The 23,216-nt window shown below is 46.1% G+C and overlaps 1 protein-coding gene across 7 annotated transcripts in view; it reads left to right on the top strand.

The window, feature by feature from the left end:
• Nucleotides 1–23,216, top strand: part of AKAP13 (A-kinase anchoring protein 13) — a 213,876-nt gene that overhangs the window by 36,402 nt on the left and 154,258 nt on the right. For all 7 annotated transcript variants that reach the window (XM_032194918.1, XM_032194915.1, XM_032194919.1 and 4 more), the window contains exon 3: nucleotides 10,405–10,492. The gene's annotated coding sequence lies outside the window, so the exon portion shown is untranslated. The remainder of the gene's footprint in view (nucleotides 1–10,404; nucleotides 10,493–23,216) is intronic.

Here is a 23,216-nt window from a genome sequence, read left to right as displayed (position 1 = left end):
TCAGTTGTTAAATGTGGCTGGCTTTGTGAAGTTCCAAACCAGTTAAACTTCTGTATTCACATCAAGGCCAAATTGATAGGAAGAACGTCAGCTGTGCATAGACCCTGCTGTTTGCTTTGTCCTGTTGCACTCTCGGGGTGGCAGGAGAGTGGAGGAATTTGGGAACAGAGCAGCAGCTGAACACAGCAAGGTGAATCAAGGGCAAAACAGGAGGCTTAACTCGCAATTTCCTTGTCTTTGTTGGTTTAACTCTGACCCTCCCTGTTGTTCAATGTTTTGTATTTAATTTCCTCGGTTGCTTAAGGAATGGTTGGGGCCAGCAGAGGAGCTTCAGAGGTGGAGCATGCAAGATACAAATCATGAACCTGTGTTTTACTCCCAGCAGAGAGTTAGGTTTCTCAAATATGAGGTCAGAGAAAGTAGATTCAAGTTTCAAAGGTGTGGAGGAAGCTTTTAGCCCTGGGTGGCTCACAACTTTGTTCTGTAGCCTTGAGGATGAAAAAGGAAAGTCCAACCTTAATTTTCTGGTGATGCTTGGAAGGCGCTAGATGAGTGCATTCATGAGCAGATTTTCTGGCAACAAAATGGGATCTGATCTCTTGCCGTATCTCCGTGTTGAGTCTTTGTTTCCAGCCCTAGCACTTTGCTTTGTTCCTCTCCTGATGCTCTGGCAGCTGGAAGATGGAACTTGCAGAGGAAACCAGCTGTACTCCAAGCTTTTGCTTGGCAAAGTTGCTGAACGCAAGTTCTTTGGGGTTACTGGGCTTGGCCTCCAGCTTTGAATCTCTCCTGTGAGCCTTTACAGACAGGGCTAATCCTGAAGTAATCCTGAAAATATGGGTGAAATTTGTCAGCCTGTGACAGAAGCAATTGAACTTAAATGATCCCAATACTTTCTTCTGACCCTAACGTTGTCTCAGAAAAGGCCTGGAACAGAAACAGCCTCCCAGCCTAACATACCAAAGGAAAAGCATAGTCAGTAGATAGATGTTAATCTTGTAGAAACTCTGGAAAACAATTTGTTTTTTCTCTTTCCCTGTCTGCCACCACCCTTTTCATTCTTTCTTAATCACATGCATACCTGTTAGCCCTTGGCCACTCAGGACATTTGCAGGAAGAGATCTCTGTTGCTTGGGAGCTAATCAGCTTCTGCTGCTTGTCCTTTCTCCACCTGAAGTTCTCAGGAGATCTCCTACTCCTGCGTCACCAGCAAGACTTTAGATGTAAATTAAAAGCCCTTCCCTGCCGCCCATGGGGAGAGCCCTCGAGTCCTTCAGCCCAGCAAGCTTTCCTTAGGCACCATGAAGCATTAAGTCTTCCATGGGCACTCTAAGAGCTGTAAGATTTATTTGCCTTTTTAAAGCAGGCATTTTAAAAGCTTGTGTGACGGTATAATTCTTTGTGAAACAGACTTTCTTCACCTGTGACACTAACACTTACTATGATGTGATCAGTTATCTGTGATCTCTAGCAACCTCTAGTGCTAACTGCTTATTCTGTGTACCCCTTGTGTTTTTCTCTTTGTGGGGAAACAGCATGATGAGCGTTTGCTAACATTAAGAAGTGGGTTAGATGGATCAAGAAGATGTGGAGATTGTCAGAATGCTTTCTTAAAAACTAAACTCATTTTTTGTTTAGATTTCTGGACAGGCATTAAGTTCTAGTACCTTTTGTTTTCTATCATTTGTAGACATACTAGTACTTTTCCATATATCTGAAGCATATTATTTATTACTGTTTGTGTGCCACAAAAGGTAAGTTGACATCTGTGTGTCGCAGTCCTCCATGCTGTGAATCTACCCTCCTAGTCCTAACTGTGCTATGGAAAAAGTGCACGTGCCCTTAGACATCGTGGTGAGCATTTTAATTGAGCATATCTTGGAGCGCTTTGTAAGTATAGATCAGAAAAGTGGTGTTTAGCAATAGATGCTATCTGCAGAGTAATATGTACTTTTAAGTCTGCTGTTGTTCAGGGCAGGGCACCTGGAGGGGAAAAAAAGAAACAAAAGTGAAATCATTATCTTGAAAAAGATAACTCAAGCATCAACAAATGAAAAACACAGAGTAAAGGTATTTGACCCAAGGTAAGAACAATATTAAATACCACGGCATGGTCCCTGCCTTAAAACATTTTCCATCAGAAAAAAATAAGATACCAAGCAAATTGGTGTCCTAAAAATAGGCAAGTGGTTTAGACACTGACTGGCTGTCAGTTTGTCTGGTTATGGTTAGGGACAGGTATCTGTCCCAAGAAATGGTAGTGTGAGTACTACTTTTGCTGCTGAGCTCACCGATTCCTTTCTGGTTCTGAATAGGGGATGTATGCTCTTGATCAGCAGGCACAGGACAATTAAATCTGGCCCTAAATCTTTCTGGTAAGTCACGCTGCCAAGCATCCGTGCGTGCCCTGTGCAAGGAGCACACGCGTGCCCAGCAGCCACAGTGCTTTCCGCACGCCGTGGCCTTGGAGCGGCACCATGGATCTGTGAGTGGTTTGCGTGTGGGGGGGTAATTCCTGCGTGTGCAGGACTGCCCTGGGGTGGGTCTAGGATGACTCCTGCAGCCTGTTTATGAGGACAGCCTGTGCCTGTGATACGGGCTGTTGGCCAGATGGACTTTAGAACTGTATTCGGCTCCCTGTAGCCATTATCTCTGTGTGTTGCTTTGTATCTTTTTCCCTGTTCCTAGCAAAAAAACAAGTCCTGGGTCAGATGGTAATCAAATGTGCTGCCCCAGGCTGGCTGTGGTCAGCTGAAACAGTGCAAGGAGCAGTATCTTTCTTGGTCCTGATAACTGTGCTGTACTGAAGAGGCTGCGCGGCTGTGAATACCATTGACAAGTCCCTCTCAGCTCAGGATGGCCAGTTAAATATCGTTGGTGTGGTTTTTTGTTTGTTTTGCTTTCTTCAAGATAACCCTGTTTACTGTTGTGCAGGATCATGACAAGTCCTAGGGAAGGCAGGCAACGTGCGAACGGATCAGCATCAATTGCAGGAATATGGGAAAGTGGAGATCCAAAAGATTCGGGGCTGCGCTTGCAGCGGGTGAATCACCACTGACACAGGTGCAGATGGGCAGATACATGTCGGAAACCCCGTGAGCACGTGGAAATGTGGGCAGTGCCTTTTGCTGTGTTCCCATGTTCATGCTCGGGTAGTGCCTGCTGCTGCTGTTGACGCCCAGGCTGTTGCACAAGCAGGCAGGTACAGGTGCAGTGGCCAAAGGGTGTGTATCAGCAATTACAGTCAGCTGTAACTCTTATGTTTTTCCTGCACTGCGCTGATCGATGAGATACTCTGCTGCACTTCAAGGGGTGGGGGGGAGCAGTCTGTTGAGCAAAAACTGCCGTCATTGCTTTAACCAAAGATGCTTTGCTGCAGGGGATGGTTAGGAGGAGAGAGGAGCGAGTCTGCCACGGAAGGTACGGGGAGATGTGTCAGCAGGGCTGCGTAACTCCCTGTGTGCCCACAGCAGGGTTTGGTAACTGCCCGCAGCCTTACCGGCATTTATTTTTGTGTTTGTTTTTTACCGGATGCCAGTGAAGTCATGGTGGTGCCAGTGTTGTAACTCGCCATTGATAAAGGGGGAGGAGTGTGTTCTGCTGGGAAAACAAGGAGCAGGCCACGCTCTGGCTGCTCCAGCCCATGTGGGAAACCCAGGGGAGAGGTGTGCAGGCACAGCCAGCACCCAACCTTGCTGCATGAATGCAGAGCAATGGCAGGTTTGGGGCAGTATTTGATGCCAGTATTCTGGACGCAAGTTATATGGATGCTTGCAGGCTTGTTTTGGAAATATATTTTCAGGTTGCAAAAGCTTGTACTTCCTCCCCATGAATTACTGAAGCACTGGGCTGTTTGGTTGTCGGGCAAAATCTGTGTGATGTGCTCATGCAATTTATTAACAGCCCTTGCTTTTCTGCTCGGAAAAACACAGCTTTTCTGTGCTGTGTTACCGTGACCTGGCTCTTTAAAGATATTGTTGCAGGGCTCTGCATCCTGAGAGGGAGGAAAAAAACAAAAGCAACTGAATGAAAATGGCCTTTTTGTTGGAGAAGGGGGAAAAATAAAAGCTGAGCTACATGAAAGCAAATCAGACAACCCCCTGAAAAGGCACTCTGTGGCTGCACACTGTTAGTTTTCAGCCACCCCATGACGTGAAGTGCCTGATCTGCTGCTGTTGAAAAAGGCTTGTAGCAGTGCCCCGCGATAAGTTATGCTGTTGGAGAAATGGCCCTGTATGTAAAGAAGCAGAGTACAAATGCCACGTGATTCTCCCAGCTTTGCTGCTTCACGCTCAGTGATATTTGTGCAGCTCCTGCTTGCCCGGGCTGCTTCCCCAGGGCTTGGCTGGCCAGGAGGGCAGCGTGTGCCAGTGCACCCAGAAACAAGCTGCGGGCCCTTTGGCACGGGGTGAGCCCACAGGCTTCATTCAGAGCCCTCAGTGATCTCTGAAATGAGGCATGCGAGCCCTGCCTGCTGTCGCACAGAGCCTCATTTATTGCCAGCCCTGCTGCTGGCAGCCCCAGAGCCCGCAGCCGCCGCCGAGTGCCCTTCTGACGACGGGGAGCAGAGGAGGGATGGTGGGTGAGATGTGGAAGTGAGTTCTGGAGTCCCTCACTGTTCAATACCTGCATTGACTGCGGCACGTAACTCCTTTTGAAAGCCCAAATAATGCCTCCCAGCCCTGATACTGGTACAGTGTTTTTTCACTTGACCGCTTTACAGAAAGAACGAAAATTATGCTGCCAAACTGCAGTTCAGCACTGTGTTTATTGACATAAAAGCTCAATACAGCAGAGAAGAAAACGTTAAGCTAAATGATTTCTCAGTTACGTGGTACCAACGCTATGAACAGAGATCGGTATTGTCAGGAAGTATTTGAACCTATTCATGAAAAGAAAAAAAGGCAATCTCAGGGTATGTGCGTTCTTGTCCACATAAAGTTCTCGTGCTGTGAGTGCTCATCAAATAGCTACATTGCCGTGTTCGTTGTCGCAGTTTTTAAGCGATCTCCCTCTGTAGACTTGGTACTGATGATGCTTTCTGAAACGGGACTGCATCTGGGAGCAGAAGTCACCATGGCAGTAGAAGTAGCAGGCACCGCCAGGGGTATGTTGGAAGTGGTGCCCACTGTAACGTGACCTGGCGCTGGACAGGGTGAGCATTGCTCTTGGACAGGCTTTGGATGCTTCTATCGAGTTTGAATGTGAATTTGGCAAAGAGGAATGGAGAGAAGGGATGGCTGTTTGCTTTGGAGCATCTCTTGTGCTCTGCTGTGCGTGGCACTGCTGCTAAAAAAAAAAAAGTGCTCCCCGTTCAGCCCTTCCTTGCTGATGGGGGATGTGGGTGAGCTCACATGGCCGGAGCCAGGCGGTGTCTCCGGGAAAACGTGATCCCCGATACGAGTCCGAGGAGCTGCCTCACTGTGTAATAACTCGAGCTGTTGTGCAACCCGCCTGTAATCTGAGCGCCGGGTTGCAGGTTTTTGTTGCATCACTGGACCTTCTCTTTCATTATTGGTTTAGGAACATTAGACAGATCTCATTTATATAATTAGGCGCTACGCAGCTCCGGTGACATGTTGTTTTGAGCAGTGAAACAGCGTAATCCTGTCATGCCTGGCAGACCCAGGCAACCTGGCACCTGAGCAGCTCCTCTGCAGGCAGGGGACAAGTCACCTGCGTGGGGACATGGATGCTGGGCGGTGTTACGTGCGGGCACGTGGGTGGAGAGGTGACACCCAGGTGGTTTGCTTCATTTTCTGAGCATTGTTGTCCCCTCCCAGTGTTTACCTGTGGGGTCTGCGGACAGCCTGGCGAAGGGATGCTGAATGGTTTTACTGATGTGTCAGTGGCTGCTAGGTGCAGATATTTGCCTGCAATATGTATGTGTCTGTCCTTATCATTTGCTTTCTAAGCACAATAAGTGTTTTTTTTGTTTGTTTGTTTGTTTGTTTGTTTTTCTCATTTCCACAGTCATATTTTTAGTTTTTCAGTTAGGGTGCCTTGCAACTGCTGATGACTTGGGTTTCATCCCTGCTGCGGAGCAGTGCTACCTCGCTCCATTTCCAGGTTGGAATTGAGACAGGTCACAGTTAAGACAGATTCCAGCTGGGAACCCATGGGCTGCTGCCCAAGCAGTGATGTCACATTCAGGCCTGGACCAGGGGGCTGGAATGTCAGGGCACCCCAAGGCCTTCCAACATCAGGTATTGTGCGAGTCTTGTTTGCTTTTAGTGTATTGGTGAGATCTCTAACGGGGCACAAAAATATTGCAAACAGCAAACCCATGTCTTTGGGATCTGTCTCGAAGCTCCGGAGGGGAAAATGTGTGTCTGGTTGTAAGGAGAATGAGCAGGGAAGTGCTCGGTTGGTTGCTGCCTTGCTTCCCTCTTCCACCGACATGGAAAGATCGATGGCCACAAGTTCAAGGAAGTGCTTTCAAAGGAGTTGAAGGCTAAAACTCAGTGTATATGAAAGAAAATAAAACATCTATATGTCATGCCATTGCATGTGGTGCAGAGAAAACAATAACATTGAGCCGTTCGCTAGAATCCATTAATTCGGATTTCCAAGAGGTGGGAAAGAAAACTTGTCTTATTTTAAAACTCTTAGCTTTTCTTCATGCAGCGTGCCATCTCGGATACTCCCCTCTAAGCAAAATGTATCCATTGTTTAATTTTGGAGGAACCTGGGGTGTGGGTGGTAAATGTGATGAGCAGCGTTCTGCCCTCCGCTGTGCTGGTAGAGATTTAGTGTGAGGCAGCGGTTAGCGGATCCGCTTTGCCTTTACATCTGTAGAGCAGATTTTAGGCAAAGGAATTTTTATTTTCCCATTTATATTGCCAGTATGTGTCCATAGCCATAGCAAATTACTACGTCCCACCGAGTTGTGCTGCTCTTCTCCAGCTTTGGTGGGATCCGCTTGGCTTTCCCGTGCGGTAAAGAGGCTGCTGCTCCCAAGGTGGCTCCGTAGCATGTGACTGTGGGAAATGTCCAGGCTCCTTTCCCTAAATAATGAGGAAGCCTGGTTCAGAGCATGGGGTAAACTTCCAAAAAGGTCTCGTGAGTCAGTTTTTCCTGGGAGGCTTAGCAGAGGCAGGAAGAGGACGTCCTGCAATGAGAACATCACGATGGGTAAGTATAGGCCGTGTATTAAAAGCAACAAGATAGCAGCAGCGTGCAGATGTGCATCCAGCAGGAGCTGAGGAGGGGAAGCAGGGCTTTCCTGGACAGCAGTTGATATGAAATTGTGAGGAGGTTTTGTAACGCGCAACAGCCAAAACTCGGAAATACTCCAGAGGTTTGTTTGGGTGCCTTAGCTGCAGGATTGGCTGTGTTTGGGTGTCTTGGCTATCCAAAGGTTCCAGCTGTATCAAATAATCCAAAATAATGAGCAGTTCATCTCCGAGGCCATTAGTGCCCTGTTCTTGGTGCTGTTTTTTGGGTTTGTTGAAAGCTTCATTACTGCAATTACAAACAGATGGTGAGATAACTCGTTCTACGTGTCAAAACTATCAGTGTGCAGAGAAGAAAACAAGTAATGCTGCTCAGAATGAGAAAATGGATTTGTGTTCAGGGAAAAAAAGAAAAAAAAGAACAAGCTGGGAAGTGTTTTCCTCTGCGATGGCCATGTTTTGGCAGGCAGGGAGTTCTATGCTCGCTTGGCTGGGCTCTGCAGAGAGCCAGCTGTGAGCAACTGCCCCCGAGGTCTGGATGCTTTGGTTCCTGCTGAGCACCTGCCTTCATCTGGGCCTTGCTGGCTGCTTCTGCCCACCTTTGCTCTGCTCTTTTCTGCCCTCTCCCTTCCCAGCTGACTGCTCCGGTGTGATTTAAACACAGGATGACTCCGGCTCTCACTGTTTGCAGTCGCGGTCATTCGGTTCATTTAGAAATGTGCAGAGAGCACCTGCTGATGTGTGACTCCTCTGCCTGTAAAGATGCTCATCACCTCTAAGCTACCAGGCTCTATTTTGGGGAAAAGAGCTTTTTTATTGAAAAAAAAAATTACATATGTAATCGCCCATTTTCACATGAGTTACCTTTTCTTTTTAAAAGTGTGCTTACGCATGCAGGAGCTATCCCATAGCATTTCCATGGGGAGAAGAAACCTTTAAGGAAAGGGTTATTTGATTTGGACAGCTTTACTGATTGTGCAGTTCACATACGGAACTGAAAGTGTATCATAAGACTTTTTAATATTCTTTGCGTCTCTCTGTACTAATCTAAGAAATCGTCCAGAATAAAAGCAAACAAAACAACAACCTGTAAGGATGTTACGGTCGGTGTTGCTGCTTTTGCATTGGGAAACCAGTTGATTTTCTCCACTTGCTAATACTTTCCAAGTCACAAACATCTAAGTGAGTTTTGCATGTGCGTCTCTGTATACACACCCTCATTCCTTAATGGATATGATGAAAAGCTCGCAGTGATTCACAGCAGACTCACTGGGTACTTTACCAGCATTATCTATGCCCATGCTGCTTGCCAGCTCACAGGAGTAGCAATAAACCCTCCTTTCTCTGCCCGAGAGTTGTATGGTATCGAAAGCCAAGTTATTGGTCTCCCAAACGAGTGAAACCACCGTGTTGCTGTAGTGTGTGCCTTGGAGAGAGGTGTTGATCACCAACCTCTCAGATCAACACGGGCTCGCTAGTAGGAGCCTTGGGTTAATGTTGCTTACTTAACGTAGTTAATCATTGCTTTATCAAACCGTAACCGTGCTTTAACATGCGGTCCTGCAAGTAACACTGCAGGAATGCTGGAGGGAAGTTCCAGGCTGTTGGTTTGTGACTGGGGGGGTGATTTTTACAGGTTAATGAATCCAAAGAAGGTTTGCTTCCCGTGCCTGGGATTGAAGAATTCATGCAGTTCTTGCTGCTGCAGTTGTTTGCCACAAAAATATAATTTAGAAATGTGTGACACCAGAATTAAGTTGTTGTTGCACAGTCATGGGCTCCTTCTTTTTTCTTTCTTTTCCTTGATGCTTTAAGAGGAACAAGAGGGTAAACTTTGTTCTTTTTCCAATTTGAAATGCTCTGTGCTGAAGTGTATATTTGTGGTAAAACGCCTTTTATGCACGCAGCGCCCTGCAGCGCCTCACCAAACGCTCTCCCCATTCCCCAGCAGGAGCCTGCCAGCAGAAAACAGAAAAGTTTCAGTACCAGCTCTCAGAGCACAGGTGTCCAGCTGACAGTGCAGCATTCAGGCTCTGCTGTGCTTGTGATGGATGAATGAAGGAGGTTTGTTTTGCAATGCATCATCTCCCAGTGTTGTACCTTCCCCAGCCAATTCACCGAACACAATTGATTCCCCAGCCAGTAACCAGCTCTGCCATTGTTCCTGATGCGCTTGTAATTGCGCTTTGAACTCGGCAGGTTGGATCAGGCTGCGAGATTCCCTGATTACAGATGCTTTCCCAACCAGGCAGCGTAGGGGCAGCGTCTCCTCCGGCTGGTCCAACAGGAGCAGGCGGTGCAGCGCGCTTGTGTTGGGGTGATGGGTGCCTATCCTCAACCCTTCCCAGTGTGGTAACCAAACGATGGCCTGAGGTGCCCCGATAGCTTTGATTTAGGTAATGCAATCTCCCACACAGTGTTTATTTAATAAACAAAATCACAACCTGTGCTTTTTCTCCTCTTGCCATTCAATCCACTCTGACTGCTCTTTCCAGGTGTGCTCCGTAGACCAGGCTCAGCCCTGGGGCTGGAGCAAGGGGAAGGCTTTGCCTCAGAGCAGGAAATCTGCCTGTGGAAAAGTGTAGGCAGCCCATAAGGGTTTGGCAGAGGCTTGTTGCTAGATTTTGGGCTTCATCTGTCAGCCGTCTGCCAGCTATCGCCTGCATTTGGTGCTTTTGCCTGTTCCAAAATGCAAAAAAATCTTGTGATAAAGAGGGTTCACAGGAGGGAGCAGCTGAGGGAGCTGGGGTTGTTGAGACTGGAGAGGAGGCTCAGGGGAGGCCTTATCGCACCCTACAACTGCCTCAAAGGAGGTTGTATTGGGGTGGGGATCGGGCTCTTCTCCCAAGCAACAAGTGATAGGACAAGAGGAAATGGCCTCAAGTTGCACCAGGGGAGGTTTAGGTTGGATATTAGGAAAAATTTCTTCTCTGAAAGGGTTGTGAAGCACTGGAACAGGGAAGCAGTTGAGTCACCATCCCTGGAGGTATTCAGAAGATGCGTGGATGTGGTGCTTAGGGACATGGTTTCGTGGTAGACTTGGCAGTGCTAGGTTAATGGTCGGACTTGATGACAGAGGTCTTTTCCAACCCAAATGATTCTGTGGCTTCCATCCCTGCCGGCCTAAGCGTTATAGGGCTGGTCTGGGTGCTCAAACCAGGCTCCCCAGCAGCCTCACTGCTCCCCACACCTTCCCAGACCCCACTGACTCCTTCTTCCTCTTTTGCAGGAGCTGAACCTCGTGTCCTGCCCTGTGCTTGCTGGGGGAAGGCCCTGAAGGACATCTTGGAGTGACGGTACTGCTTCATGCAGTTCAAGTAAGGACAAATGTTTTGGCAGCTCTCGCGTATAAGTGAGCACTGAGGCGAGGTGTTTTGGAGAATGGGTTTGCCTAGCTTACCTGCTTCGTAGCAAGAGGGGATGCTCGACAAATTATTTTGCCATAAAATAATTTTTTTTTCAGAAGAAGCAAGAAAAACAAAACCACAATCTAGAAAATAAATAAATAGAACGGTATGAAGAGTGCTGAAGGATTATGTGAAGAATTGTGCTCTCACAAGTGAACTCACAGCAGTTCTGCAGGGTCTCACCCTTTCCATCGAGCCTACGCCATGGTATAAAATCGCACTTAACGCTTAGGGCACCAGCTGCTCTTCCCTGTTATTTCAAGGCACTGAGTGCATGTCCTGAGGGCGGACAGGCGGTTGTGGCATTCACAGCCTGAGGATTTCCCTGGGGGCTGGTCCGGATGGGAGCTCAGCTCCACAGGGCTGGCTTCCCTGGGAGGACGGCTCCTTGCTGGTGCTGTGTCCCCTGCCCCATGCCCTGTCCTGCACCATTCCGGGTGTCCAAGGCTTGTTTTTCAGTTCCAAGGGCTTCTCGGTGCGGTGAACCAGATCAGGGCATGGATCTGACCTAAAAGCTAACGCACAGTTGCTGCAGGACTGTCAGGAGCTGCTCTGACTCATGCAGTTACACCCATTCTCTCCAAAAAGCCTAGAATTGGCAAAAGCTGCTAGCCTGAAGCAAAGAAACTGCGAGAGTCTTCTTTGGAAATGGGTGCTTGGGCTCTCTCGAGGGAGGAAGGGAGGGAGGAAAAGCACTGCACGGGAGTTGTTTTCTCCTCCCGCTGTGTCTAACCTGTTTACCTTCTGCAGCATCTCACATTTTCCATGGTGGAGACCAGGAAGACTGGGGCTTTGAAAGCAGCGTGTTTAGCAGCGCGGGGTCCAAGTCATTTGGCGTTGCTGAGCTCTTGCAGCAGCTGGGCGGATTAACCATAAACTGCTGTTACTCTAGGGGGACAAGTTCTTACTGTGATTATTTTGGTTTGTTTTCTTCAGTGGGTTCGGCAGGGGAGTCATACCTATTTTCAGATCTCAAGAAAAGAAAAAAAAACAAATCTTTGGCAAAGTTATGAATGAAATTTACTTTGCTGGGAAATAATTCCTGTGAGGACGTGGCTGGCGGAGGGCAGGTCCCCGAGTCCATCATCAGCTCAGCTGCTCGCTAGCTGAAAGTGCTGGGGCATGGTTAGAGGAGGAATACACCGGTTGCTGCACAAGAAGAGCAACTTGTGGTTTGATTAGCCATTAGTTTCTTAGCTTATTGTTCATTTCTGGAGCACGGGAGCTTGGGATGAGCAGCGCTTGCTGCAAGGGAAGGTGCCAGACCCTTCCCAGGGCTGATTTCTGCCATGCCCAGCAGCAGCGGTCCCTGGGTGCAGGCAGCAGGCGCTGCTCACCTGGCCTCCTGGGAACAGCCTCTGCATCGCGGCTGCTTTCGGGTGTGCTTCCTCTGAAGGACCTGGAAAAAGTTGTGCTTGAGTTTAGGAGTGGCTTTCCTTATTCCTCGTAGCCTTTCCTTTTTTCTTTTTAATTTGCCTGCTGGTCAAGTATTTCCATAATTGCGCTTGTAATGATCGTCTTTTCATTTCAGTCATACAGTGGTTGGTGCTTAATGAACTTCGCGTTAATGAACTCTGTAATATTTAAAACAGGCGTAACATGAAGAGGAAAAAAAAAAACACACAACAACAAACAACAAGAACCAAAAGCCAAAAAGCAAACCAGTAATAAAGGGATGTATTTCCACTCCCCAGATTTAATCCTGCGTTATAACATAATTGCGTGGAGCTGCCTGGCTGGCGAACAGCTGCGCAGCGTGGGCTCTCGGTTCTGCATAGCTGCTTGTCCCTGAGCTGGGGTAATAAATGATTTACTGGTGCGGCTGGGACCTGTGGGCGCTTAACCCATTCGGCTCCTCAGGGGCCAGCCTGAAAGACTGCTTTGTAAAGGCTGCCGGAAGAAATGGTTTCAGGTGCGAAGCTGGACAGATTGCAAAGCTTGCTTTATTGCTTGTGGGCTAGTTGCAGAAACGCTCGAATGCAGGTGAGGTGGTGAAATTGGGTAGAATCTGTTTTTGAGTGGGTAGCACTTGCTAGGAGTTGATGAATGATGTGCGTTTTTCATGACTTTAATGCCACAGATGGGATGCTTCAGTAAAACAACTGTATTCTGTGGCTACCTAAATAAAGTATTTGTTAGAGGATGATATTTTTCCTATAATTGCATTAGTTGAAAGAAAAAGAGCACTTAAGAAGAAACCGTTCTTAATCTTGCAGGGGCAGATGTTTTTGTGCTGTATAGCAGGGAGTGGGGTGAGCACAGGGGCTCGAGTAGGAAACCTGGGGTTTCTGGTGAGGCTTCTTCTTTTGGCAAAAAAGACCAAGCACACGTTTCCTGAGTATGTCTGTGATGCTGAGAGCTGGAGCATTTGAAAAGGGAGCCTAGATGGAAAAGTAAGTCATGTATTCCTCAGAAAGGTAAAGTGCATTCAAAAGTTGGGTACAGAAGCTCTGACCAAAACGAGAGCAGAGACATCTTTTGGATCTTGCTCTTCATGCCAGTTTTTCCAACTCTACCTGTGGCTTTGGCATTTAAGGTTGGTGTGTGCACTCACTAAAATATGTACTGGCTAATGACCTGGTTTGCACATGCTAGGAAATGCTTCTTATTTGTCATCATAAAAATATGCCTGGTGCTTTGGGCCTCATGAATTGTTTTCCACTCCAGGCCTGTGTTTTTGGGAGCACAGTACCAGTGCCGTGCCTTGCAGAGCACAGAGGAGGAGGTCTTATCGCTCATCTCTAGCACTTGTTTTTTGTTTTTCCTTGCTACAAACCATACAGGGTAATATCGAAATCATCATTGCTCAGTGCAGTTCTTAAAATAGCACAGCACTGAGAGTCTGGAGGACAGTAAGGTGGAGAAAGTTAGTGTAAGGCCGCATCCTATAGCCAGGAGTTCAGGGATTGATGGCTAAAGGCTCTCCCACTGCAGGCGTTTCAGTGCTAATGACAGCTGTCCATCAGGCTCATCCATTTTATACCCTTGCGTAAAATCCTCGCCAAATCCTGCTCTTCCCTTCCCATCACATTTTGCCTGGTGCTGTGCAGCTGGAGGCACTGTAGGTGCTGTAAAGCACATCTCCATTTCCAGAGGTAACCAACTGCACTCTTCGTGCTTCTGTTTTGCCTGCCCAGCTTGGCACACCTGGGGCTGGACCCCATTTCTGCAGACAACGCTGGATTTACTTTTCCTTTGAGAACTGGGGCTTTTCAAGAAGCTAAGCACCCAAAGTCAATAACGGCTCTTACAAACGTGGTTTATCTTTGAGGACTTCCTTAGAATTCATTCCTGAAATGTGTATTCAAGCTACGCAGTGCATTAAAAGGTATCAGCTAGGTTTTACTCAGATGAAGGGGCATCGAGAAGATCTGCTAAGGATTTCTGGCAGTTAATATTTGAGCCTGGGCTCAGTGTTTCATGCCTACGTGAAACAGCTGCCCCAGAACCTGTTGTAGGACTTAATTTGAGTATAAACATACGTGTGCTTTTGCGTACATGCTGCACTTTAATTCAAGTCAACTGTTAGGTCTTAACTTTATTAGGATGTAGCTACTTGAGCTGAAGATGGGGCCTGTGGTTTTTTATTTTATTACAGCAACACGGTAGCTACTTTTTAAATGCTGTTTGGATTAGGAATTGGTATCTTAATTATTGTTTGCCTTTAGTAGTATTTTAAAGTAAAAATTGACAAGCGAAGGCAGGGTTGTATCTTATTACAAGTGAATTGTTTGACAGTGTGTGTGTATTGTAAAATGTGAAATTAATCGCCCTGTGCTGATGACCCTTGTACGTTTACAAAAGGCTGGTCTTCATGGTGCACAAATAGATTCCGGACACAGGAAAGAGGCTTATGACAAGAGGATGAGATCAGTTTGTATAATTAGAGCTAGCTAATAATCCTTTTACTCTGTTGTTTCAGCTTCTACAGTATCTTCATTTATTTGAAATTGAGCATATGGACTGGAGGGTGATAACTACAGTGATTTGAGTTTTGTGGGGGTTTTCTGTCGAGTGGTGGCAGTGAAGAATCCAGATGTGCATCTGGGAGAGCTTGCTGCCTTCCTCTGCTGGGCACGGGGGATGCCGCTGCTTTGATTAACCCCGCACTACTTGATCTGCTTCCAGGGTTTGGGGAGGAATCAAGTAACCCATTCAATGATTTTTGACAATTGTGAGATACCAGTGGTGCAAAAGAAGAGATGTAGTCCTGAAACCCCAAGTTTTTGGCCAGGTGTTCGTCCGTGGAGCAAGAAAGGGTTGACAGAGCTAGGTAGGGGAGTGGGAATAGCATTGAAAAAGCTTGATCTGAGATACATACATATATATACATGTGTGTGTGTGGATGTGTAATTATGTCTGTACAGCCTCCTTAGCTTTGTGTGGAGCTTTGTTATTTGGAGGAAGATAACTGGAAAAACTGGGGAGCAGGAAATCACGTTGCTGGGAGGTGGGTGACCCGAAACCACAGCCCCATGGTCCAGACCAGGCTTCAGCCCATTAACAGCACGGGTCCGTTCCTGCCACCAGGAAGCTGAGCTACATTAAGCAAAGCGAGTTAATCTATATCCAGAGCGTTTTATTAAATCATCAGTCAATTAAATCAGTGACGCTCTGTTAGCTTTCGTTCCAGCGAGCTCTGCACGCAGTTATTAAGCTGTTGCTGTAGCAACTCTTGTGCTTCTGTTTGTTGGGCTGGTGCATGCGAAGGCCACAGTGCTGAGCTCTCCAACAACATTCAAAACTTAATAATGATAATAATAATAAAATGGGCTGATTTTGTAGTTCTTTTTCACTCTTTTGCTGGGAAGGAGGGCATCAGAAAGTTTCATTTATGTTTTGTGCTGTTAAAGCCAACTGCATCCACCTGGTTTTCCAGAGGGTGACTTGCAGGGCTGCCTCTGGTCCTTGGGAGGTGAGGGACAGAAGAGCCAGGCCGACACAAAATGTGTTTAAACCTCCTTTCCATCGCTCACAGCCAAGAGAAACTCCTCTGTATTTGTAATTGAGTGGCAACATATGGTTTTGTTTGCAGACAGGATGCAGCTGGGAAGCAGCATCACCTGTGGAAATGCTGCACGAGCGATTTATTTTTAATAAGCAATCAATTTAGTGACAAAACATAATCTTCAGCAAGTTACATGAATTCAGATAATTGTATACAAATATCTGGGATATTTTTTTTAAGCTCACCACTTTCCTGCTCAGCTGCGATAGTACACGCCGTGCTGCCTTGCGCTGGGAACTTCAGGGCTGCCACACCTTTGAGGAGAGGTTTCTCATTTCCTCGCCTCTTCTCCTTTCCACAGTCAATGGCTTTTGCTGGTGGTTTCGCTTACCTGTGTGCTTGCAAAGGAACCTTTGGATGGGTTACTTGCCTAACTCCTCCACCCTCCCATTTCTGACCAAATATGTAAAATTATGCCTTGTTATATCTACAGGGAATGTCGTTCTGCGTTTGGTAACATAATGCCCGGAAGCACATACATTCATCTCCTGTCTTAAGGTTTATTTTAGTCACTGCAGTTGCAGCTGCTCTATTTATACAAATTTCTCCCTGTGTACAGTTGAAGAACTGGGTTATTGGTCTATTTCTCTGACTAAACCAAATGTAGGCTTTGCCCTCATTTTTTTTGTTGTTGTTGTCGGCTTGCACATTAGAGGGCATTAATACATCATTTAGAAACGTTGGTCATTTTATGAATAGCGATTTCTGGTATCCCTTCAGTGTGAATGAAGCTAATGGGACTAGGCAGGCAAACAACCCAGGGTTTCACCCAGTGCCACCAGGTGAGAGTAAGTTATTGCAGATCTGAACTTTGCAGGAAGATAACCAGCAAAATACTAGACAAGGCAATGCAAGTAAAATTAATGTTGTACAAGACATTGGTGTTTTAGTTCTTTGTGTGAAATTCAAGGCTCCATCAGGAACTCATCTGCACATGGCCAGCTTGTCTTTCAGCCTGCCCCACACTTGCTGTTTCCTCCTGTCTCTGTTTATCTGCTGGAGTTTACACCAGGAACACTTGGGGGCCCGAAACCCAATCCTCCTGATATTTCTAAGCACTTCATAAATTAATGTTTTGTAAAACCGTAGCGTGTGGGAGTGCCCATGAGGACGCGGTGCCTTGCTGACTGAGGTTATGGTTTTGGAAGCTTGCTTTTATTTTTGTGTTGTGGCCCCGTAGGATGAAGTCAGGGCCCTGAGGTGTGGTGCTCCTCGGTCCTCACTCAGCCCATTCACATCAGTGGCAGGACTGCCCGTGGTGCCAGCAAGCACTGACCGGATCCAAATGGGTCCAGCTGAATAGTTAGTGTAATCCCCGAGTTTCTTTAAACTCTTTAGCAGTTTGGGTTGTTCCTCTAAAGAGGGAGGATCTGAGGAGTGCTTGTAAGACATTTTAGTGTAGGTTACCCCACCATGTGTATGTCTGTCGATGGTAGCATTGCAGTGCCAAAGTCTGCTGATAGCTGGCTTTCTTCTAGCTGATTTGCACGCCTAGGGCTGCTCTGATATCTGTGGGGTATATGTGCTTTGGGGTACCCGGGGCAGTGTTCCTCTAGACCCCTGAAATCACAAAGTTTAGTCCTTACAAGGACTGGCATCCTCACACTGCAGCGTTACAGAGCTGTTTTTGCGTGATGCAGATTCTGTTACAGTTTGGAAAAAAATTCTCCTCCTCTGACTCTCAGCCTGGCCAACGCTGTGATGCAGTGCCCGTTACAACTGGAAAGTCATCCTGCTTTCTCTGCATTTCTGCTTATCTATTCAAATGCCTTCCATGAGATCTGTAACTTCATCAGATTCTCCGTGTGTTTTTTGGCTGTCCTCTCCTACCCGCAACCACAAGCTCTTTATGGCTGGGGCTGTTTTTGTACAGCTGGGAGCGTGTGGTTGAAGCTTTGCAAATACAGATCATTGTTTCTAAAATCAAATGCTAAAATAAGATTTTTTTTTTTTTAAAGTATTTAGATAAAGGTAAGATTTAGCAAAACTTAAACTTGAACTGTATCTAAAACTGAAGTTTACCTTAAAAAGAAGCTTAAAACAGAACTTCAAAAGCTTGAAGAACTCAGACACTTAACACTGAAGTGTATTTAGTCATGTGCATAGTGCATAAAGGAGAGGAGAAGGGAGAGGTGGGATCCCACAGGGACACCGAGTGGTTTCAGTGCCTCTGATCACCCCCTGTCAGATGTTACCATATCCAGAGAGACCAAGCACAGTAGTTTGTCCTCTTCCATTTTATTTTGTGCAAAATAACATGGAATTTCTCTACAAGAGGCTTCAAGAGCTCTCACTGTATTTGTTCTTTAATGCTTAACAGAGCAGAAAGGCATCCTTCCCGTTCTGAGAAGGCTTCAATACCGTTCGGTTTTACTGACCTGTGCAGTTCTTTGTAATGCCTAAAACCACTGTTGCTTTTATGAGCTTGAACCTGGACTTTTATTTCATGTCCTACTTTAAAATTTGCAAACACAAGGGATTTCATTGTGGTATCCTAAGGGGAAAAAAGGAATAGAATTCCAGAACCCCTGCAAGATAAGCGTCTGCATGGCCCTAAAGCCTGTCAGAAACCTCATGGACATTGAAATCCCAAAGGTTCAGCTGTTTGGGAAAAGGCATATGAGTATAAAGGCAACTGCTACTGGAAAAAAAAAAAAAGATCTCAACATCTGGGGACATCTGAATGTGCCCATAGATAATTAATCATACAGGCAGGAGAAAAGGGTGAGTTTGTTGTCAGATGAATTCCTTTTGTTCGCTTTCTATAAATGTTTCAGTAAGTGGATTTATGGGAAGCCTTTCCTTTTGTTGACATTGAGGATCTCCATGTAGTCCTGTGGGATGATGCAGTAAGCCTGGGTGCTGGGCAGCCGTGGGGGCTGTGGGATGTGTCCGTGCTGGAGGCGGTGAGTGAAATCCATCTTTGTGATGAGTACGTGACGGAGATACTTCTCTCCAGTTACATTTTCATAAGCCAGTTATGTGATACACAGCTGAAAGGATGCTCTCTGGGTGCAATGAGATGTATTTGAGTGGGTGCCTGCTATGTTCTGGGCACTGTGACCACATTGTCTGCTGGAGATTTGGCAGGATCAGAGCAGTTCCGATGGTTTTATTCCCCCCAGGTGACAGCCTGCTGACAGAAAGTGATGCTGGCTCTGCCACGAGGGTATCCAGAGCAGGGCTTATGCTGGGTGGGAGCTGCACAAAGGATGCTCAGAGCTTTTCCCCCACTGTGGGGAGCCCGATGCCGAAATGCCCATTGCTCACGTGAACTGGTTTGGCTCTTCGTGCGGTCGCAGCTTTGGAGGCTTTCTCAAGAGACAGCATTTAGAGTAATCGCATTGTCTGCCTGCTCCAGCACCGTAACAAATCGTGTTTGGGGAGGAAGCTGAGCCCTTCCAAGCTGGCCGTGACTGGCATTGTCATTTTCTTTCTGCCGTGGTAAATAGCCTTTTAGGTTGAGTACATGCAACAATTGTTTCTGGTAGAATACGTCAGCGTGTTCGCTCTGCAGGCTGCGTGTGCCCTGCCTGCAGAAAATGAGCTTGTCTTGGTGATGGAAAAGGCAGAATAGGTGTGATTTTTCTTTTTCATTACAACACAAACCCTAGCGGGCTGAAGACCTTTAAAACAAAGGTGGAGGTGGGGTTCACGTTTGCCTTTTCTTGCTAGCTTGGCTTCCAAAACAGTTCCTGTGCAACCCGAATCCCTATCTTGCAGCAAGGCCAGGTATTCTCTCTGCAGGCAATGTTATCTGATAGAGCAAGTGTGCTACCAGGCCAAAAAGATAGGAATTGCTTTCTGGGGCACAGGCGGGCATCAACTCAAAGGATGTATTCCTCCAATTAGTGTAGAAGAAAACATTTTATAACTTTTCAGCTTTTGACACCAAAGAGCCTTGCTTTTTAAAAAAAAAAAAAAAAAAAAAAAAATCTATTTCGTACTTAAAGTAGTCCAACTTATTCATTGGTTAGGTTAGGGTGCTTATGAATCTTGGTTTAGTAACTCTGGTCCTTTTTTTGTTTTAATTTTCCTTATCATATTAAGCTTTTTCAGAGACTGCCTGCCTACCCACTGGCTGGGAAAGTTCACTTGTCCAGAAAGCTCAACGTACTTCTTTGGTGACACAAAGTAGTCTTGCAGACTTACCTCTCACTCAGTTTTTCTCATATGATTTTGCCAAAGCACTTCCTAACATGATAAAATATCTTCCAAACCTGCTTGTCTCCTTGCAAACTAAGTTTGCATCCTTTGAAAAATGGGACTGACATATATATTATGAAGTATTAAATCATTTTATTAGAAGTTACCGATGTGAAGGCCAACTAGTAGGATAAGAGGGGAAAAATCTTTCTGGAGGAAGTATTTCCAGGGGTTTTTCCTGGGTTTCCCCTTTTATTTTTTCCCCTTTTATTTTCCCCTTTTATTTTTCCTGGGTTTCTCCTTTTCCCAAGTATTTCCTGGGTTTCCCCTTTTATTTTTTCCCTTTTATTTTCCCCTTTTATTTTTCCTGGGTTTCTCCTTTTCCCAAGTATTTCCTGGGTTTCCCCTTTTTTTATGATGAGAGGTGATGGTATTCTCACTTCCTTAGGCATCGGCTCTTTACTTCTTTTGGACTTTGTGACTTGATATGCTTTCGTTTTAACCAAAACCATCTCTCCCACAAAACAAGGTTACCCAGTGGGAGTCTGGGACACCAGCTCATCCTCTCCTGACCTGCACGTGCTCTTCTCCCCTTTCCCATTTCTGTCTCCGCTCAGCTGCAGCCAGGTGTCTGCCAGGAAGGTGACGGAGCAGTACCACATGCCTTTCTGTCGGGTGGCAGAGAGGGTGGATGCAACTCCCTTCATTTCTTGAATTACGGAAACCAAACTCACTGTCGATGGGATACCCTTCTTTTGGTGCCTTTGATTCAATCTGCTTGAGCTAAAATTCTTTTCTGGTGTTCACCGATGATCTTAAAAGGAATATTCTTCTTAATTCTTATTAATGCTCATGTTGTCTGCCCTGTAAAAGTGATCTGATGGAAAAACTTCATCGAAGGAGGCTGAGCAGTGTTTGCAAGTTGGGAATTTCAGCATAAATGGCTTGATTGTATCAGGCATGATGTACACTGCATCAGCATCTCACCTTGGGTGAAGCTGGCAGAGCAGACCTTGTGATGGAGCACACGAGCTGTGGTTCCTCCTGTGTGTAAAGGTGTGAAGAGCGTCAGCAGTAGGTGCCGGAGTGGCACCTCGAACAAAAGCTGTGAAAGCAGGGAGGAGGCTCGCTGCTGATCGATCCTATGGCACTGCAACCCCGACATCAAGCCAGAAGCATCAGTTCTGGTGTACTGCAGGTCCGTGCTCGGCCTTGCTGAGAAAGGGCAGGCTAAAGCACCTGTGAAACAGGCAGCGAGAAAGGAGAAGAAAAGTCTAGCTCAGCTACCTGATTCCTTCTGTCAACAGCTCTCCTGCTTCTCAAACCTGTGTCAGGGAGGGGACGAGCAGTGGGAACGCTGAATGCTGCTCTCAGCAGGCGTGTTGGGGTTCAGTGCATGCCCCAGGTTTGCACTTACAGCCTTCCTGCCTATTTCCTGAGGCTGTGGGTTGGACTTCTTTGAAAGCCTTGATTCGATGAGTGGATAGAGCAAACAGACGGGGCAGGACGGATGGGGTGGTGGTGGGACTCCTGTGCAGGGTGTGAGAAGCTGGCGCGTTCCCCATGGGTTTGTCTCAGCAAAGCAAGCAACTGTAGTCAAAAGCGAGGTGTGACCTCGCTGAGAGTGTTAATTTGGGGTTTGAGCGAGTGTAGATGTAACTTGCAAATCAACTGAGGTGTTTTGTGTCGTGACAATAACATACCTGTGACCTTGATGTGGAAGAGGTAACGCGGTTAGCTAAGGAAGGGAGGAGGAATGTATTTGAGTACATTAGAATAACTTCCTTTCCTCTGAGCAAACTTCTGAGAAACTAAAATGGCTGATGAAAATGTAGTAAAACTAATTATTGGAAATGGAGAGGAACTTGAGGAGGAGAACATGCAACTTGCCTGTGGTGTCCTGGGCAAATACAGGCCTGTTGCATTCTGTTTTCCTGAATTTTTCATGCGACAGCCTTTAACTTGTATCTTATCTTTATTGAAGGCCAGTGGTAATATTGCTAGCGTAGAGTTGTGGCTGAATTTCAGGGATAAAGAGTAATCCTAAAAGTTGTTATAAATGCAAAAATTTAGATGTGTTGACTTTGAAGGTATATCACGCTATATCTTTTATCAGCAAAAAGAAAAGTTGTTCGTGTACTTGTCAAGACTTGAAAAGAAATGGTGAGAAAACGATGCTTTGTAATAACTCCCTTTAAGCAGTCTCAGACGAGACAGAACTGCTCTGCTTCTCTTGCAGCAATGCATTTTTAAAAATCATATCCAAGTACTACCAGATTGCTGAGCCGGATTGCAGGGCTTTTAATTTTGCTTTGTGAAGGGAACTGGTCTGTTGCAATGAGACTTTGTAAAATAAATAAATAAAATAATCCAACCATGAGGTGGGCTTAAAAGGGAGTTTTTTCAACTGTAGTTTAATCTCTGTAAGACACAATAAAAAGCCCTTGGCAGATAATGCTTTAAACCCAGTCATCTTGAACCAGGGGAACCTGAATAGGAGAAGGAGGTTCAGGTAGGTGATGAGGCAGATAGACAGGGCTTGTGTGATATATTTTATTTTATTATTTATTTATTTATTTAGGTGAGAGCTCAGTAGGACTGGAATAGCAGGAGCGTGTTGTAAGGCAGACAGAAGCTACTTTTGGAGCTCACCTGCCCAAATGCTATCGGTCCCCTGTTTTCACAAGCAAGTAATTCTTTGTAAAAGCATAAAGGCAGGGAAAACCACCAAGTGTAACCGTTTTAAGACATTTTGGTTGTTGGAAGGGACTTCTGAGGTTGAAAATAGGTATGAACACAATAGATTTAGAAACTTGAAAAATGTTCTTCTCTGCTGGTGGTGATGGAGAACCTGCTGCAGAGGTGGGATGTTTCCGTGAGCAGGCTTGGCAGGTAGCTCGGATGTTTCGGCATAACCAGTGCAAAAATGCTTCTCTGCAAAATAAGGAGAGCGTGTGAGGGAGCGAGAATGGCTGGAATCAGCTAAGAAAACTTCTGTGGTTTGATTTCTGTCTCACTAAAGGCAAACTGCGGGATTTGGACGGGAGTAAAGTATGAACAAGATCCTGTGTTTTCGTGTGGAAAAGCAGAGTGGTATTTTGTCTCCTTGGAAGGGGGGTGAAGTACTTGCAGAGCAGTACTAGTACTGCAGACAAGAGCAGCAACAAAAAAAATCCATTTTAAATCCTTTTTCATTCTTTCATCTTAAGATCCAGAACTGCTTAACGCACGCTTTAAATTAAAACTTTCACTTAGGGAAAATATTTGCTGCTAGACTGGAGAAACTAATGGAAGTGAAATGCTGGTTGAACTGATTCAGAGCTTGATGCAGGCAACTCGCCCCGGGTTACACTGAAATTCCAGGAGCAGACCTGGAAGAGGAAAGTTTCTGGACTAAAATTACTCTGGTAGGATGAGTAACAGTAGTTTTTTGAGTGAAAAATTCTAATGCAAAATCACAAGCATCATCTATTTTGTATG

Source organism: Aythya fuligula, chromosome 11, assembly GCF_009819795.1.
Source record: "Aythya fuligula isolate bAytFul2 chromosome 11, bAytFul2.pri, whole genome shotgun sequence".
Taxonomy (NCBI): domain Eukaryota; kingdom Metazoa; phylum Chordata; class Aves; order Anseriformes; family Anatidae; genus Aythya; species Aythya fuligula.
This window is presented reverse-complemented; position numbering and strand designations above follow the sequence as displayed.